The sequence below is a fragment of the Felis catus genome, chromosome A1 (genome assembly GCF_018350175.1).
Source record: "Felis catus isolate Fca126 chromosome A1, F.catus_Fca126_mat1.0, whole genome shotgun sequence".
Taxonomy (NCBI): domain Eukaryota; kingdom Metazoa; phylum Chordata; class Mammalia; order Carnivora; family Felidae; genus Felis; species Felis catus.
In genome coordinates, this window is record NC_058368.1 from 77,386,486 (window position 1) to 77,391,452 (window position 4,967).

At 44.1% G+C, this 4,967-nt stretch overlaps 1 pseudogene; it reads left to right on the forward strand.

Annotated features, from left to right (window-relative positions):
- The first annotated feature begins 978 nt into the window (after positions 1–978).
- Positions 979–2,448, forward strand: LOC123386116 (annotated as a pseudogene).
- The last annotated feature ends 2,519 nt before the right edge of the window (positions 2,449–4,967 follow it).

Genomic DNA, 4,967 nt, shown 5'->3' on the forward strand with positions numbered 1-4,967 from the left:
ACGGGAGATTTCTGCCTCCTTCCAGCTCTCAGAGCCTTGAAGGAAACCTTTGCACCAGCCTGGCCCTCTTCCTTCTTTCTGCTCTGAATGGCATGTCGTTAGGGCTTCTTCTAGGGCTTGAGTTGGCCCCTGAGCTACATCAATTATGCATGGAAACAGGCAGTTTCTTGCCCTTCTTTTGCTCTTGCAGGGTTACAACAGCCTTCCACGTGAGGTCCGTGCCTTCTTGGGTATTGTAACAAGATCCTCCTGTTGACTTGATGTAGAGGCTCGGGCAGCTGTCCAAATGGCTTCTCTGTACAATCTCCTTCCTGCTTTTATCCCTATGAAAATGGCCTCCTTATCATTATCCTCGAAAATATTATTGATTCTGGTACAGGTCTATGCACAAATATCCATGCCACAGTCGGTCCTGGAAACTGTTTTAGAAACCTCAGCTTCCCGCCGAACTGTTGCCTTCTCTGGTTCCACCATTTACTAACGGATTGATACAACCTCCATAATTAAGTCCTGATGTTCCGGAACACGTTGCTCCTCCCCACTGCCTGATATTGTACCGTACATTGAGGGGGCTGGGGGAAGATGAGGAATGAAACATTCCATATTCTTAAACATCAAATAAAAAACTCAAGTTTGTTTCTAACATTTCACAGGACCCTCTCACTAAAAGCAAGTTACTTTCCATTTCCTGGTTTGAGCAAAGTGGTTTTGAGCCTCTGGGGCCAGCTCTTGAGGAGGCGTGGGACGATCGCTGCTTGAGAAGTTCGTGACAATGAATGTTGATAATGAGGGTTTGAAAAGTCAGCACCGTTCTAACGAACTTGTGTGAAGGGTTTTTCAGAATAGAGGCTGACACGCAGGCACCAGGTGCCGGCCATTACTAGTCTGTTACTGGCTCCATATTGGAAGGCCCGCGTCATTTGGCTTCCCACCTTGAACAGCAAAATAATACGGTCTGCTGGCCGCCTGCTTGTCACGATGGATGGTGGAACACTTGCTTGGCCCTTGGAAATTTTGTGTAAGATTCATTCTAAGGATTGAGCGGCTTTATGTGTTTTATTTGTTTAAAAGGGCACAGAATTGGAACATCGCTTCTGGGAGTGTGCTTACCAGTCGAGCACAGCAGCAAATTGTCAGTCACAATTAATGTCAGTGAAGGAACAATTACTGAATCTTTTCTGATGCACTGTGTCGCGTGACACAGCAGCGTCGCACGGCTAAATGACAAAACAGCAGGTCGCTGTCGTAAAGTGAAGGGTGCGCTGTTACTCTCCATTCTGAGAGCAGCTATCGCCTCCTCAGGAGGCTTTTTTCTGGAGAAAATAACAAGTCAAGCCCGTGTGAGGGTCTCTGTCCGTCTTCAGAATTTCCAACAGCCTCTTCCAAAGAAAGAAATATAGCATTCATATCAGCAATGGTTTCTTTTTTTGCGAAATGTGTATTTTGAGAAAGGGCGTCTTTCAGATTCCAGAAGATGGCCTACTGCTTTGTGATGAGTCATCGCGAGGTGTCAATTGCCTGCATAGCATGATTCAAAGTAATGTCAGCAAAATAAAATTATTATAATGATAACACCTTGAACTCATATAACATTTAGAGACGGTCATATAATCACATTTACTCGTAAAGCCTCTGAAAGTCAGTGGGATGCTATATTCCAAAAGACAGTAATACAAAGAAACGCTATGTAATTCTAAAGTTGGCAATAAGTTGAAGGTAGACTCATACTTCCTATCTCCTACGAAATGACTCTCCGTCAATAATTGTTTACAAAATACTGGTGTGGAAAAAAATGATGTGTTTTTTCTAGTCAGGAAGTTGTTCCTTCCTCCTCTTTCTTTCCTCCATTCTTTCTCTGCCTTCCGTGAACATCTGCTGCAGTTATTTATTCATTCAACAAGTATTTATTGAACACCTACTGCATGCCTTACATTGTACCAGGTCCTGGGGAAAATTTCCTCTTTCTCTTCTGGTCCCAGACACGTTGGGAGCCACCAGCTTCGGTGCCGACACAATCAAGTCCAAGAACCACACTGCGTGCAACTAGTCATGAAAATGGCACAGAAATGGCACCAAGAAACCTCATCACAAAGATAATAAATCTCCAAAGAGGGTGAACTCCACGTTCCTGAGGAACATGTGCTTTACCAAGAATGCAAGAAGGGCCCAAACAAGATGTAGGCAGGCACAGCCCAGGCCATCAGGACCATCTTCAAGCCCAACGAGATCAAGCCCAAGATCCCAAAGGGTGGCAGCTGAAAGCTTAATCGACTTGCTTACATGACTCATCCCAAGCTCAGGAAACGTGCCCATGCCCGTCTTGCCAAGGGTCTCAGGCTCCGTTGGCCAGAGGCCAAGGCCAAGTCTCAAACCAAGTCCCGGGCTGTAGCTCCAGCTCCAGCTCAGGCTGCCAGAGATGCCCAGGGCCCTACGAAGGCTCTGGTGTAGAAACTTAAGTAGGCTGATATGAGGACAGAAGGACTGGTGTGACCCTGAGATCTGTCAAAGAAGAAAAAATAGAGGAAAAAATTTCTACATCAATGAGGTGGTATCACAGGGGAGATCTATCTATCTATCTATCCATCTATCTCTATGTAGAGAGAATATTAGATGTTAACAATTGCCATTGAAAAAAGAAGAAGCAGGAAAAGGGGTAAGGAGGCCAAGGTGGGAATAATTAATAATGTGATAACTGTAAAATAGGCTATTGGCAGAGGGACCCCTCAGACCATGAAGCCAGGCACAGGGATGGCCACAGTATGAAGACGGCATGTTGGGCAGGTCTTTGCTGTGGAGCAGGCATGGTCCAGGGTGGGAGAGGCATAAGGGAGAATGGCTGGCATGTTAATGGATGAGCATGGCAGACACACACCGTGGATTTGCTCTCTGGAAAGCCTATACAACCCCTTCCCCTTCAGCCTTCTTCTGCCGTAATGGCTGGGGAAGTCCAATCCTTACTATTTCTGCCTTCTTGCAATTGGGATAGTCACATGGCCCAGTTCTGGCCAGCAGGGGGCAAGCAGAAGTCCCTGAAGAAGGCTTCCCTTTCCAAAGAAGAAGACAAATGTAGTTGGAGAACGTCCACCACCCTTCCCCACCTGCCCCCCAGAACATCGGTGTGGTGCCTGGAGACTCCACAGGGAACTTGCCATCTTGAAGATGAGAAACAGAGGTCCTAGGAGAAGGGAGGGGAGAGATGTCACGTCCCGATGACACTGCGTGCAGCTTCCCACCCTGGACCACAGATTCCATATTTCTATGGGAGAAAAATAACTCCCTATTAGGAAAAAAATAAGGTGTTAATTTCACGGCTATTCATTAGCAATGGCCTGAACAAACCAGGATCTTTTCTACTGCAGTGAAAGCCTTAGCCAGGATCTCAGCAAGAGGGGGTCAGGAGAAGCTAGTCTTCCCAGACAGGATGACGTGGGAGCTGGGTCCCTGAAATAGAAAAGACTTTTCTACATGCAGAACCAGGGACCCTGGTGGGTCATGTCTCCATCTGGTGACCGACACCATCCTTGTATCACTCTGACAGAGGAGCACTTCTCAAAGGAAGGTGAGATTTACTGGGGATCCCCAAGAACTTTTGTTTGTGTGGGTCATAACTACGGACATTTGTGATATTAGACTTTAAACTCATTAATATATTTACTTATTAATTTTTTAAAGGGGCACCTTAGGTGCTCAGTCAGTTGAGCTGAGCATCTGACTCTTGATTTCGACTCAGGTCATGATCTCATGGTTCATGGGTTCAAGCCCCACATCTGGCTCTGCGCTGGCTCTCCTTTCTCTCTCTCTCCCTCCCCTGCTCACTTGCTCTCTCAAAATAAATAAATAAACTTTAAAATTTTTTCACAAATAATAATAACGAAACCATTATATGCTCAGGAAGACAACATCTCTGTATGAAAATAACCATATTTTCCAACAAGTGAAAAAGTGAGAAGCATGACATTGGTTTGCGTTTTGCAAATCTCTCTAATGTCTGCCTTAACAGAAGATATCTGCTTTTGCATTCAATCTGTCGTAAGCTATTGTTTTGGCTTAGGTACAGGAGAAAAAAATCTGGCCTCGCACAAATATGAGGTTTGAGAAGAAAGGAGTATTAGCTCAACGTTTTCAGGTAACTCTGATGTTCTGCTTGGTTACTTCGGCAAAATTCACTAAGTGGTTGTTTCGGGAAGGTCAGGTGAAACACGGGACCTAACATCACATCACGAACTTCCCATGTGCTTTTGCTTTAGAAGCACTTCAGTCTAGCTTGGGTTCTGGTTGGCTATTTTACCGGTGCACAATTTGCTAAATTATGCAGCTAAATATTCCTATATGATATTTTACAAACCACATTCGTTATTATCATAACTAATCTAATTAGAAAGCCTCTCAAACATTGGAAAACTGTTAAGCTTCACAATGACAAACACCAGTTGTCCAAAAATTCTAATTTTTGCTCCAAACTCAACGTTTGGCAACAAATACCGTCAATTGTTTTTCTCGTGGCGATGAATTCACTTTATTCATTTTGGAGAAAATGCCTGCCAGATACTCATATCTGAATAGCCAGTTTCTCTGTCAGTTTTTCTTTCAAGTAAAAATATTGTTCCATGAATCAAAGCTACCAGCTGCTAGTTCAGCTCGCAACTCAAGGAATATCATTACTTTTCCTGCAGACAACCATCCTTCTCTGGTTTTGAAGCAAAGGGCTTTGCGCATACTTCCCACTTCATCACAGAGAATAACAAAAAGTAGTCACCCGAGGGTCAAGTATTAGTAAAAGTAATTGTTTTTACTGTGTAATTAAGAATGTATTTAAGTGAAATTAGCATTTCTTTTTAAAAATGGCGTGCTCATGCTGGTAAAAAATATATTGACCATTAGGCAAACAGCATCTTAGTGTAATGACAAAGGTACATTTCCTTGCAGCTCAAAAAGGTCTCTGGGATCTGCAGAGACCTGCAGCCATG